This window comes from Piliocolobus tephrosceles, chromosome 2 (assembly GCF_002776525.5).
Source record: "Piliocolobus tephrosceles isolate RC106 chromosome 2, ASM277652v3, whole genome shotgun sequence".
Lineage (NCBI taxonomy): Eukaryota > Metazoa > Chordata > Mammalia > Primates > Cercopithecidae > Piliocolobus > Piliocolobus tephrosceles.
In genome coordinates this window covers 96554433-96568571 of record NC_045435.1, presented here as the reverse complement: position 1 = coordinate 96568571, position 14139 = coordinate 96554433, and the positions used below count along the sequence as shown (strand labels likewise).

Sequence of the window (14139 nt, the reverse complement as noted above, 5' to 3'; positions counted from 1 at the left end):
AGGCCCTAGGGGAGGATCCTGATCCTCTGCCTTCACACTCTGAGAAGCCAGCCTTGTTCTAGAGGTAGTCGGTGGGGAGAATTTCCTGAAGTCCCTAATGATGCTCTCCAGGGAGCTCAGAGAGGTTTCTGAGAAATGTGTGGGCAGGGGCTGTGTATACTACTCCAGCCTCTACACAGCCACCCCACACGCAGAAACACCACATGCAGACATGCACTCACACACACATCCGCACACTCACCAACACTGCCATCTCTCTACCTCCCTCGATTCTGCCCTTCCTCCCTCTCTCTCGTCTCCCTCTTTCTCTCACAGTATGCTCTCACATCTTTCCTACATACTCCACAGACCCTCTTCTGTCCTCCTCCTTTCTCCCTCTGCCCTCTCCCACTTGTCCTTCCCTCCTTCTCCTTCTCCTACCACCTCAGCGCCTTCCCTCTCCCCATCCTTTTTTCTCACACACACATTCCCATTTCTCTCACATACACATACATGATCTACCCAGTCTCTCCCACTCTCACGCACACTTCCCCCTCACACTCCATACCATAACACTCCACCATCCCCCCTCCCCCAGACTCCAGCACGCACACCTCCAACCCTGGCCTTCCGACCATGTCTGTGACTGCTGTCCCTTCAAAGGTTGGCCTTCATAGGTTTTCTCAGGCCATTCTACCTCTAGATACACCCCAGATGGCAGTCAAATCCTAAACCAGTGTTTCATCCTCAAAGAGCAGTCTCACGCTCTCACAGAGTGCCTCAGGTGAGAGGGCTGCAGTCAAAAAAGGAGTGACCTGGGCATGGTCACACAGCCACTGTGACAGCAGTGGGGATGAAACCCGGCTCTCTGAACCTGTAGGGCAGTATTTTCTCGTGTCTCTCTTCTCATTTGAAGTGCATCTCGCACATCCTGAATCCTCACTGTGTAATAAGGGAGGTGCTGTGAGGATAAAGCCAAATTTAGCATATGGCAAAGGGAGCCTGACAAATCAATGCGGGAACCTGTGTGTGCAGGTAATTTTGAGTTCATGAGTTTGACTCCCCACAACCACAGCAAAATGACCAAAGAAGTAAAAGATCATTTTTAATGGGTCTGTTTCTGCTCTGGATACAGGAATGGCTGTCCCGGGCCAGAATTCCTGCATGATCTCACTTAGGAGGACTCTGTGGTGGGATATCTGGAGCAGCCCCAGGGGAGCTGCTGTGAGAGCAGCCTAAGCAGTAGGGTCTAGCCTGCAGATTCCCTGGAGCCCCCATCTCAGAGCAGCAGGGCTGAGAGTATAGATCACAATGTGGCATTGGGAAAAGGCATCGGCATCTTTGAAATAATGAAAACTTTCTTTACCAGGCAAAATAACAACTGTAAGAAAAATCTGGGCACTCTGAGATGTAGCTTGGCAAAGCTTGTGCTGCTTGGCAAAGTCCCTGGTTTACTGTTTGGGTGAAGCAAAACGCTCCACCCATCGTCCTAACTCCTCGCCTTCTGCATCAGCTTGCCTGGCTATCAGCAGCCCTGCCAACAACTCAGTAAAAGGCTCCTCTGTTGCCATGGAGGCTTTTGACTTCCTCAGTGAGGCCTAGACCTTGACTCACTGCCTTTGCAAAGAAAACCAACCACGACCAAAAGAAGAAAAGCTTATGGGAATAGGAAATTAATTACTTTTCTGCATAACAGCTAAAATTATTGAGAGCTGATTCCTGTACTGTTCTAAGCACTCACCTACCCTCACAACAACTCCATAAGGCAGATACACTTTACCCATTTTACAAAGGCAGAAACTAAGGAAAGGGAGATCAAATAACTTGCCCATGGTCTCACAGAAAGGAAGTCGAAGAGTCAGGATTCATATCCAGGTATGTTGGCTCCAGGGTTGGCATTCTTATCCTCTGACCTACAGTGCCCTCAAAAGAGTTCAAAAATCTGTGGGCTTTCCAAAGAGTGGATTCTAAGGTACTCGGTTGAATCTTGGTTAGTGTTTTCAATTTTAGTAGGAAAAAAAAAGCCCCCTCTCAAAGCAATTTATTCAAGGCTTCTCTTGGGAGATATTTTTGGCTATATACAGATGGAGTAGATCTTTCTATTCAGAGCTCTAAAGTCCACCATGGTGGGTAATGTTAAAATAAAAAACAACCCCCCCACCACCCGCCACCACCTACACACACGAGATCTTTGGCCAGGCTCCCACTCTGGAGGTGGGGATTGAGAACAAATGTACATGATTTCCATTCCTGAGGAAGTGTCCCACAGGGTGGTACCAGAGCTCAGAGCCTCCTGTGACTCTGTAGACAGAAGTCGGCAGAGGCATGGAAATGCTGCAGAACCCATTTGGTGGTCTTGGCTGTTCGAACTATTTGGACACTGGAAGGGGTACTTGTGACCCTCCATTGACAATATGAACAACAGGGGTGGAAGATGAGCTCAGTGACTTAAAGAGAATGAAGTGTTGCCACAGGAATTCAGCTGGAAGAGTGTTAGAGAGAGCTGGTGTTCCTCTTCTGCTCCTCTCTGTCAAAGCAACCCTGGACACTCTGATCTGAGTTTAGTACTGCACTCCCTTTTAAATCAGAGTTATTAGCACTTTCACTATCAAAATGAAAAAGTCAAAATGGATTAGCGGGTTGGATGACCTGTGTTGGGCCCCATCAGAGACCACTCCATGATTTCAACTTATTTTTCAAGTCAAACAACAGCAGCCTTTTTGATATGTATACTTAAGTAGAAGTGCATTAAGTTTGTGTTTTATTTGCTAAGTATAAATTGCTTTCCATTTTTTAAAAAGTAAGGCCATTGATTTTTGCCTGAAAATGAATGAGGCATGCACCTTTTCAAAGTGTTATGTATAGCCTGCATATGTGGTACGAACCCATTTGTAATGCAATACATTCCATAAAAGTGTGAGCAGAATTTTGCATGTGTGCATTTGTCTGGAAAAGAGGGACCCTTTGGTAGCGGCTGTGGGTAGTTGGCAGTGGGCAGAAAAAGGACTGATTTTTTTCTTCCCTCCTAACACTCTCTGTTTATCTGCAGATCCTTTTCTATCTATGTTCTATATAAACAGTGTTGCACTGTAAGCAAAGTGCCCTAGGTCTTCATGAATATTCTGAATCATGCATGCGTACTCACAGAGGGAAGCTAGTGCTGCCAACCTCTTCACAATAAAGGCATATGCATTCTTCCTGATCAAATATTCTGTTCCCTTCTCTTTCTCAATTTTTCTGATCAAATATTCTGTCCCCTTCTCTCCTGGATGTGTGTATCTCTCTGTTTCTCTCAGTGTGTGTGTGTGTGTGTGTGTGTGTGTGTGTGTGTGTGTGTGTGTGTCTTCTTACAGATCAGAGGTAAAATGACCTATAGAAATATCTGGGATTATTATTGACATTTTAGTCATTTCCAAAAATGCAAAACAAACAGCTATCTCCAGGCATATATTAAGAGGGTGTGTGTGTGTGTGTGCGTGTGTGTGTGTGTGTACATTTGATTAGGAATTTCAAGTCAAGATCTCATGTTTGTTTCATTCAGCACCAGAATGAAATTTTATCTGAAAAGTATCTGGTTTGGATAGAAAACAGATTGGCCCAGCTGAGAACTGGCATTTGGAAGTGCGCTGGACAATTAGCCAGCTTTTCCTGTAGAACTTTCTTTCTGGTGACCATCTGATTTTGCCTTGCCTATGCAGAAGGGAGGGGGACCCACATCAGAAGAGGATAGGTGTTGCAGGAGGCACATTTCAAGAAAGTGACTGGGTTTATAAAAAAAAAAAAAAAAAAATGTGTTTCTTCCTAGTCCAAGATAGTTTCTTCATAATTTATGTGGTCTGAGAAAAATGCTATGCTTATTAATAATAGTACTTTGCAGATGAGAGGGCACTAATATTTGAGCACCATAATATGCAAAGGATTGTAATTTGGTGGAGTATGAGCATGATGTCTTTAGTTCCTTTCAACAAATTTATGAAACCAGGGTGAAGGTGAGGATGATAGCCATTTGTATAAATATAGATACTGAGGTTCATAGTAGCAAAATAATTTGCCTGTGTCCACAGGGCTAGGAAGTGCTCACATACTCTCCATCATGGTATATGTTTACATATGCACTGGAGTCAACATGAATGGGGCCAAACATATATATACAACACACTCTTGTGCTTTTCTTATACCACAGGGAGTGTACTGATTTGCCCTGCCCAGAGAAAGATCCCCTGAGATTTCTCTTCCAATTATTCCCTTCCCTTTGTCCAGTCTCTTGCTGCTATTTGAAGCATGTTTGTATTAAGAACATTTAGCTAAAGCAAACCTCATAGTCTGTGATTGACAAGAAAGCACATGATAAAACCATGTCTTTTGTTTTTCCATATCTTAAATTTACAAAGCAAGAAAGTGGGGGGGAAAAAAAGTAAAAATTCGGTAACATTTCCCCTACAAAGTTGTATTAAACCGGGCAGCTTTAAATGAGCTTTGGTGCCTCTCCCTCCCCGTTGCACATGTGTTGATGGGTTTTTCTCAGCGTTGGTTGTCTGAGATTTCACAGCTCTCCGTCACCTCCCTTCTGAAGCTGGTAATAGAAACGAGCAGTAGCACTGTGCTCTTCCTTCATTCTGGTATTGCTGTCTACCCAGAGCCTTGTGTCTTTTTTTAAGAAGGCTACCTGGCTTATCTTCTGTCTGGGCTTTTCTGGCCATGAGGACATGGAGTGAAGATTTTGGAGCTCTGTCCCCTGTGTCCTGGCATTTAATTATTTTTCGAGACACGTGAGCTAAATCTGAGTAGAAGAGCTTGGCAGAAAGAAAACCACCAGTTACGGTAATTTTAATAATTAAGCAATGTTGACTTGTCCTTTATTTCACAATTTGCTATTATTGATTATGTATTATAATCCTTTATGATACATTGCCTGATTGTTTTCATTGATGTTTTGCAACAGAACTAAGTCAATTTTGTCCTATTTTGTACATTTTTTTTAGCATTTTGCATATGAATATCTGTGCAAACATTAAGAAATAAATCATAAAGGAAGAGCATTTTAAACCATTGGCTCTATTTCAACAATATGGATTAAAAAAGTATTTCTCCTCTCTTTATTGACTGCTTTACAAAAACAGGTAGAATTTTATTCTTTTATTGATAAAACAGAAACCTGATGTGGTGAGGGTTGTAGCTGTGGCTGCCTTTGCTGCAGATGTGGTATCTCTGAGACTGAGACTGAAATTCTTAGTTTATTCCAGCAGGCAGTGGGAAAGTCACATGTGAGTTTAAGAACTTTGACTTACTCCAGGCTAACCCAACATACGTGTTTTTTGAGCAGCAACTGATGAGACATGTATGTTCTAGGACATTTCACTGTGTAAGCATGGATTTGACAAAGATGCCACAGCATGATACTATATCCATCACCCAGGAGGGACATTAAGAGATTTCTTAGGGTCCTGAAGCTAAAAATGAAGTCTTTGGATCTTTTTCTTATTTATCTAATTTTATTTTAATCCAAGTCATGAATATATAGACTTTAAAACATCAAATAATTCTCTTGACTTACTGAAAAGGAAAAACAGCCCCTTGACCCACTCCACCCCATTTGTGCTCCTTACACACCACTTTCAACTTTTAGCTTTCTTTCAGCATTTACCTCCAAATTTCTAAATAATATGCTTACTCTTTTTGTTTTTAGAGTTTATATCTTTATTTTCTTCTATGAAAAGGTTTTGTTTTCAACACCTCCAATCCCCTCAACACATACATATCCCCCTTTCCTCCGTTCTCCCAGTAGATCTACAATATAATCTTTGTTAGATCAATTTTCAGTGTTTTGTTATTATAATCATAAAAAGCAGCTTTCTGGTGTTCCTGTTGAGTCATTCTGATATTTGATCCTTTCTATGTGGCTTTTTCCCCTCTTTGAAAGTTTCTAGGCTCTTTGCTTTGGTCTCAGTATTATAAAACTTCACCAATGTGTTTTTCTTTGGGTCTTTATTTCTGCCACTGTACTTGAGCTCTTAGAGAACCATTTCATTTTGGATACCTTTTTCAGGCTTGAGAAACTTTCTTGAATTACATCTTTGATTATTTTCTTTCTTCCATTTGCTTTGTTTCTTCCGAAGTAAAGATATTAGACCTCTCAGATTAATTCTCTAGTTTTCTTTTTTCTTCTTTCTTCCTCTCTTTGTCCTGTTTTCTGGAAAATATTCTCAATTTCATCATCAGTCCTATCAAGTGTTTAATTTACATAACAATTTCTTTATTTCTGAGAGTTATTTTTGTTTATTCCCTTTACTATGTAATGCTATTGCTTCATACCTGCAATATATTCTCTTGTTAATCATTTTTGAAGGTTTTTTCTCCTTCAACTTTCTTTATTCTGTTTGTATTGGTATTTATCTTTAACGATAGCAACTTTGCTCAACAATCCCATGACCCAGAACTGGCAGTTTACCTTTAAGAATGATGCACTGAAAGCTGATCTGAGGTTAGTGGCTCTCAGTAGGGCTTATTGACTGGTTGGCTTCAGCCTAGGATGATCTGACTGGACTGTTTTATTGGGAGAACTGTCAGTAGGTCTTTTTCTTTAAGTTGGTCAGTTTCCCCAGAAAGGAATGTTCCAGTCTCCTACTAGGGATGTAGGTCTGATAGTTCAGGGAAGCCCAGTGACAGATGGGGGCCAAGGCCAAGCCCAGCACTCACTAATATGTTTCCTGTGGGTGCCCCTGCCCTTGATATGCCTGGAGCCCTGGTCTCAGAGTCCCTCTATGCTAACCTTTCTAAGGAGTAAACCTCAAGTCTTCTGCTGAGATTAATGAGGGAAGTATCTGGGCTAAGCACAGTATAAAAGGGGACCTGGATGCCTAACTATTTCATCTGCCTGCATTCTCACTTCCAAAGGTAACTGATGGTTGTAATTCCTGAGCCTTGATGGGGCTCTGATGCATGAATCAGGCTTCCCACTGCAGCATCAGGATTTAGCTTCTCCAGGACGTTGAGTCATTTACTTATGCTTCACCTGCTTTCCAGCTTCCCAAGTGTTATTGCTGTGGCCCCATAGGAGTTTTGACTTTTGTATCTTATTTGTATTTTAATGAGATTTAGGAGAGAGCAGAGGTAAATGTGTGGGTTTAATTTGCCTTATTCAAGTGGAAGCCCAATCCTTGACTCCTGGTTCCAGTAGTGGCATTTGGGACAGATGAGGATGTCCCTGGGAAACTGCGGCAACGATGTCGGGTTATAGAAGTGGTACAAGATGTTATTTCTCTCTAGTAGCCAGGAGGGTCACCTCTGGTATCTCAGAGTTAGGCATGTACACCCTGGAGAAGGATGGTGCTGGGGGAGGCCTGATAGGGGATTCAGCAATGGGTTGCAAACTTATTTTGACCCACATTAAGAAGTTCTATTTACTCTCACAATCTAAGAGACAGATACCTATTCACTCCTACAAACAAAACTGTACAGAAAAGCAAAATTTTTACTAACCCCTTCTACAGTACTAACCCCTTCTACAGGCCAAGCACTCAGGTATTTCTATTCTATTTAGGTTGGTTGTTTTCAGTGATGGTCTTGACCGAATAATGTGTCACAAGCAGAAGACTGAAAAGCAGTGTCACTTGAGATGACATCCAGACACCTGCAGTATATCACCACTATTGTCATCTTCCTTCCCTAAAACTTTTCAGGATTCTCCATCAACCCCTGAACATCACATTCAAGGCCTCCACACCTGGCTCCAGCTTGCCTGTCAAACCTCCTCCCACAATGTGCCCACCTAGTATGCATGCTTTTCACAGCAATGGTTTCTGCATGCTTTCTACCCTCCTCCCTGCATGTACTTCAAGCACACCAAGCTTTTTAAGATAGCATTTTCTCTGCCTGGGCACCCTTGCACCACTGCCTGCCTCAAGAACTCTCATACATACTCTTAAAGACCCAGATGAAATGGCAGAACGCCTGTGAACTTCATCTAATGTACACACTCAGAATCTTGGGAACCTTGGGGTCAGAAAGGGTATGAATATTTTTTGTTTGTATTGTGAAGATAAACTCTGGTCACAGAACTGGGCGCGGTGGCTCACGCCTGTAATCCCAGCACTTTGGGAGGCCGAGGCGGGCAGATCACCTGAGGTCAGGAGCTCGAGACCAGTCTGACCAACAGCTTCTGACCTCATGGAGAAACCCTGTCCTTACTAAAAATACAAAAATCAGCCGGGCGTGGTGGCATGCATCTGTAATCACAACTTCTTGGGAGGCTGAGACAGAAGAATCACTTGAACCTAGGAGGCGGAGGTTGCAGTGCTGAGATTGTGCCATTGCACTCCAGCCTGGGCAACAAGAGCGAAACTCCTTTAAAAAAAAACACACACACACTCTGGCTACAGAAGAACAGGTAATAAATTAGGAAAACACCAAGAAGAAAATGTTGATGTAAAATTGGGTTATTAATTGGCAGGAATTATCTAGTAACCTTTCCTACAGAGTAATATTTTTGTGTAAAAAAATTTCTGGAATGTTTATAGTATACCATCAATATGGTAAAGTTATACTTTAAGCTTTATTAAGCAATATCCTATTGTTAAATATATAATTTTGTAACTACTTTTATGAGTCACTGTGAAGAACTGCCTTGTGCACATCTTTGTACCTAAGTCTAAATACCTGTAAGTACTTTGACTGGATTCTTGTTGCATACCACCAAGTCTCTCTCCTGAAAGAGCAGATCAGTTCAAACCCCATGTGCAGGAGAGTGGCTGTTGGGCTACATAGTGGCCACTTCTAGGTATTGTCATTTTTTAAATACCATGTATCTGGTAGTTTTAAATTTTAGTATGATAATATATCTCAATATTTATTTTATGTTTCCTACTTTTAGTGTCATACTTAGAAAAAACTTCCAGTAGAAAAAACTTCCAAAAACCCAAAACATAGATCATTTTTGCTAGAACTTAAAGTCACCCCAAATAATATTCTCCATTTTCTCAGTGAGAAGATGAACAAAAGTAGAATTCTTATGTCCATCTTTGATACCTAAACTTTTAGAAGTATAGATGAAGTCATCAGTGTCTACTTACAATATCAATCTACTAATATTGTAACAGGCACACTTCTAAAGTCACTCATTGTGTATAGTCATATACTAATTGGGAACTATTGTCATTTTGCTTTTCTCATTTCATGAACCAGTTTTACTCAAACTCTTGGTTTGTGTCTTCAGTGTCAACATTCTCATCATCATCAGACCCATTCTGAGTCATGTAACACAGTTTTCCTGGCAGAGCAGGTGCACTTCCATCTGAGTTATTTTTAATCTAAACATACATAATTCTGTCACTGAGATTTTTAATCCAAGACACAAAGAGACGGTCTTATATTAGTTTCTAAACTTGTCCTGAATGAGCATATTGTTCTTGACAATAAGACAACTTATACTGTGCTCTATTTTTACATTGCTACTTTTACTGAAGATATATTTGCAGTGTTTAAGGAGTCAAGACTTGTTTTAAAAAAAAAAAAGTCTTTCAACTTTTTTTCATCTTCTCTTTTTTTCATCCCTCTTCCCTCAGCCCTACCCCACCCCTCAAAACCATTTGTAACTGTTTCACTGGTTTTCATGACAACATTTTCCTCTATGTAGGTGCAGGATGTACATCTATGTAGGTTGCCTGTATTGTTCCCTGTTAATTATTCAGTTTTAGGCATCATCTATTACTTCTCATCATGGAACAGGAGAATTTAGCCTCTTCCACCTCATCCTCCCTCCCTTCCCATTCCCATATCTTTCAGTAAAGTCATATTTCTATTATTATATCTGTATAAATGCTATTATGTCTGTATAAATGCTTCCCAGCTGAGCCATCTACTAAATTGTGGTTAATATTTTTCTACTTTAAAGTAAAATTTTTAAGTTGTGAAATATGTCCTATATATACTGTATTAGTCCATTCTTGCATTGCTATAAAGAAATACCTGAGACTGGGTAATTTATAAAGAAAAGAAGTTTAATTGGCTCATCGTTCTGCAGGCTGTACAGGAAGCATGGTGGCATCTGTTTCTGGGGAGTCCTCAGGGAGCTTTTACTCATGGCGGAAGGCAAAGCTGCAGCAGGCGTCTTACTGGCAAGAGCAGGACTGAGAGAGAGAGGGGGGAGGTGCCACACACTTGTAGACAACCAGATCTTGTGAGAACTCACTCACTGTACAGTACTGTATTAGTTCATTCTCACACTGCTTTAAAGAAATATCCAAGATTGGGTAATTTATAAAGGAAAGAGGTTTAATTGATCACAGCTCCACACGGCTGGGGAGACCTCAGGAAACTTACAATCATGGTGGAAGGCGAAGGGGAAGCAAGGACCTTCCTCACACGGCAGCAGAGAGAGAAGAGTGAGGCAGGAAGGGGCAAGAACCCCTTATAAAACCATCAGATTTCATGAGAACTCACTCACTATCACACGAACAGCATAGGGGAAACTGTCCCCATGATCCAATCACTTCCCACTAGGTCTCTCCCTAGACACGTGGGGATTATGAGGATTACAATTCAAGATGAGATTTGGGTGGGGACACAACCAAACCATATCAATTACCAAGAGGAATGGTACTAAACCATTTATGAGAACTTTACCCCTTGATCCAGTCACCTCCCACCAGACCCCACCTCCAACACTGGGGATTACAACTGAACATGAGATTTGGGTGGGGACACAGATCCAAAGCATATCACATGCCAGAGAGTATATAATATATATTTGTATAGCTTAAATAACAATAATAAAGTGAATATCCAGGTTAACAAAACAATCTTGGCACAATCACATCCCCCTTCCCTTCCTCAGGCTCCCAAGAGCAGTTTCACCTACATGTGAAAAGAATACAAAATTGCAGGAAATTCAACAGCATAATTAGATTTGTTATTTCTTCTTTGGCAGAAGAGTTAAGAATTTTTGTTTTTCGCGGGTATGGAGATATAATGAGCAAGTCGTTTGAATTTTTATGTTTGTAGGTTTATTAGTGCTGACTCTTGAATAGTCAGAGAATTTTGCCTGAACAGTATTTATTTTGGGCTTTGTTTATGGCTGCTGGCATATGATTCATTTTTATAAATCTTCCTTGTTTATTTGGGGGAAAAAGTGCCTTTTCTGTCTCAGAGGTATTGAATTTTATACATTCTTTCACAGGTATATCTTTTTAATCAAGCTGACAGTATCCACTTTCTTTCTGTTCTTAGTTTAAATTGTCTGGTCCATCAAACAGTGAGAGAACTTTTGAAGTCCCCCATTATGATTTTTTAAATTTCTCTTTGTTTTTCTAACAGATTTTGTTTTATATATGTAAATTTTCTTATTCAGTCTATTATATTTTAAATTATGTATTATTCCTTTTTATCACTGAAAACATAATCATCCATGTTATTTAATGGGTTTTTCCCTGAATTTTGTTTCGTCTGATTTGCCCTCCTTCTTTTTTCTTTGTGTCCACTTGATGCTTTCTGGCCTTTCTTTCATTTTTAATCTTCTCTGTGACTTTTTTGATATGCTCTTTATCAACAGCATATAATTGGATATTGATTTTATTATTTTTCAAGCATCTGTCTATTAAATAGAAGCTAAACCTATTGACATATAAGATGATAATTGATATGTTTATCACTCTTTATGTGCCTTATCAATAGATTATGCTACTATTACAACCCATGCGCTCAACTTTTTAAAAACTTGTATGGTAAGGGCATCCAATTGTGATGCCTACATATTGACCTATTCATAAATTCTGCAAGTAGTTATTGAATACCTGCTAGGGACCAGGCACCAGGCCAGGCACTGAGGATATAACAGAGAACATGACTCCTTGCCCTCTAAGTAGGGCCAGCTTCATGGGATTGCAGTCACTTTAGGACCTCTAGCTTGGTTTAATGCCCTGCTGTTGTTGTCTTGAAACTAATTTTCAACAAGGGACCCTGAATTTATTTTTTCACTGGGCTCCATAAATTATGCTACTGGTCTTGCCATAAGGTTGTATTAAAGACAGAAAACAGGAAATTTCAATATGGCCTAATAAATACCTTAATAGGAATCAGCAAGGGGGACTGTGAGAGCATAGAGGGGGCTGATCTTGGAGGTCTTCTTGACACAGCTCATCACTGGACTGAATCAGATAAGGAGTAGGAGTTGGCATGGCTGAAAGAGGGAAGCAGAGGAAATAGCAGTTGTAAGGCCCACGGTCTTTAGACTTAATGATGTCTCTGGCCAGAGCAAAAATTATAGGTATCCCTGAACAAAGTGAATTGAAAGCATCAAGGCCAGTAGAATTACAATCTAAATAATGTACTGTTAGGGGCAAGGATCAAAGAAACATTCCAGATATCTGTACAAGACGCTAAACTAACTGACTGCATTTTAAGTCATGCTGACAAGCTCCTTCCAGAATTGACAGATACTTTATACAAGGTCTAATGCCAAAGTAATGGGAGGTGAGTCTGAGGGAGAGACACAGATTACAGACTCAGAAGGGAATGCTATCACAAAGCATTCTGCCATTATCCCAGGTTAATTGGGAGTCATCTTTCTAAAATGCAAAACCAACTGCATCAGTGTCCCACATTTGAGAATGGCCATTCTGACATTAGCATAGAGAGGGGGGAGGCTGGGTAAGCAGGCTAATTAGAAACCTCTGTGTGGTGATCCAAGTGGGAGACAAAAGGAAAGTGTTAGCAGAGGACATGAAGTCACAACACAGTTTCAGCCAACATGCAGGAGGGAAAAGCTGCAGCACTTAGTTATGAGTTAGCAGTGTTTGTGAGAGAGAGAGAGAGAGAGAGGCTGAGTCGAAGATGGCAGTCACTGAAGTGCAGGATGTAGGACTACAACCAGCTTGTGTGAAAAAAGACAGAGTTTATAATTTAAGGCATGTTGTGTGGAGGTGGGAGACAGAAGTGGAAATATCCAATGAGCAGGGCTGATGGGGTTTGTAGGGGTCTTGCAGAGAAGAGATGCCAGCTGACACCACAGGCATGACCCTGGGGTCACTACAATGCTTGTATTGTGCAAGTGTAGAGATGGGTGTCTGGGAGTGCTGACATTCAACAAATGGGAAGAGAGAGTCTTTACAAAAGGCTGAAATGGAGAAGGAACCATGAGGGATAGAAGGGAAACCAGCATTATGAAAGTCAGAGTATCATGGCAGCCAAAGGAAGAAGTGCATTTCAGAAACAATGAGGAGGTTAAACACCTAAAACTGTGGGCTGAAACAGCAGAGGAAGTAAGACCAGCAAAGCGACCCTTTGACTGGGGAGAGCACTTTCAGAAGAACGAACACTGGATTATTTAAGGAGGGAGTGGGAAGTGCAGAAGTTAAAGTTGGGATTGTAAGCAATAAGACTTCTGGTTTCTGCATTCCATGCTTTGACTTGCTTCCCTGGAGAGACTGCCAATTCCTAGAGATAGTAAATGGCTCACATATGGGAGTGCCTTTCAAACGCAAACCAACCAGTCCAGAGCCCACACCCCACCACTTTCTCTATGGGGCTCTCACATTCAGGGCCACTGTTTCCCTGCCCTAATCACCCCATGGCCAGATTTCAGATAGTTAGAGACAATCCCTTTACCTCAGAGCCTACTGTAATTATTCAAACAAGCCAATCCTATGTCTCTTTCCCCTTTCTCATCTGTTCCTTTCCTTTGAAATCATAATAAAGGTTATCACCTACTTTTTCCCCTGACTCTGCCTCTTGACCAACCCTGGTGCTTCCCCATGTGGCCCTGCATGGCATGGTGTGGCCCCTTCTCTTGGGATCTGTGAGTGATGAACTATCTTTTCAATAGCAGTCGTCTTCTGAGCTATTTGCCTCACCACACCTGAATAGTAATCAAACCTACACCTTAAAACAAGAGGGAAATGTAGTAACTGAAAGAGGGTAGAGGCTTTAGTATGTGATTTGTTTTTCTAAGACCACTAGAGTGGGCACAAAAGAACCAGCGAGTAGGCAAGGCTAAAAGCAAAACTGCAAATTTATTCTTTGGTCATCTAGCTTCAGGGACCGGAACTGGGGGGGGTGGAGTTTCTAATACAGTCCCGACAAGAGTGGGGGCTGAGAAAGCCCGCCCCCGGCACATCTGCTGGGAGTGACTTTTCTAGGAGCGGAAGGGCAATAGGCGGGGCACGGGGG

The 14139-nt window shown here is 41.4% G+C and overlaps 1 protein-coding gene across 5 annotated transcripts in view; it reads left to right on the top strand.

Annotated features, from left to right (window-relative positions):
• The window catches only part of MYRIP (myosin VIIA and Rab interacting protein), a 409112-nt gene that overhangs the window by 255954 nt on the left and 139019 nt on the right, over window positions 1-14139 (top strand). The window contains exon 1 of one of the 5 annotated variants that reach the window (XM_023231572.1): window positions 4561-4800. The exons of the other annotated variants lie outside the window; for them this stretch is intronic. The gene's annotated coding sequence lies outside the window, so the exon portion shown is untranslated. Of the gene's footprint in view, window positions 1-4560; window positions 4801-14139 lie in introns of those variants that run through there. 5 annotated transcript variants of the gene reach the window in all.